Raw genomic sequence first — 519 nt, forward strand, 5'->3', positions numbered from 1 at the left:
ACGGATAGATGAATCCGCAATGCGAGAGAGCGTGTGAGAGCAATCCTTGGCGCAAAAATCCTGAGAAAATATGTGTTCCGCCCGAGCCCTTTCCTCCCAGCCCAAATATACGGGGAAAAGGGACGCTTTCCTTTTTCTTTAATCACGCTCTATAAATAACTCTGAGGTTGCATGTGGAAAATTTCGTCTTTGCAATTGCAGTTGCAACGCGTTCGAATTTCGGGGGATAAAAGAACAGCAAGCTGGTACCACGAAGCCATAAAGAATTGCGCGAAGTTGCCATTTCAAGACAGATTCTTGGCGTTTCCCAAAAGACACGGGTACAGGCTCTTAAATGCGGACATGGCAATTTATGCTTTTCCCTTCCCTTTCCTCTGAAGGGGCGTCACATTAATCACCTATGGTAATGCTATCGACAACGCCACGTTCTCGCGCCGTTGTAAATCATGGTATGCGATATCTGATAATTAAGAGTTGTAAGCAGCGGGAGTTGCCGGCAACGTTATCAATAGAACGCCT

This window comes from Penaeus monodon, chromosome 21, assembly GCF_015228065.2.
Source record: "Penaeus monodon isolate SGIC_2016 chromosome 21, NSTDA_Pmon_1, whole genome shotgun sequence".
In the NCBI taxonomy this organism is placed as follows: Eukaryota; Metazoa; Arthropoda; class Malacostraca; order Decapoda; family Penaeidae; genus Penaeus; species Penaeus monodon.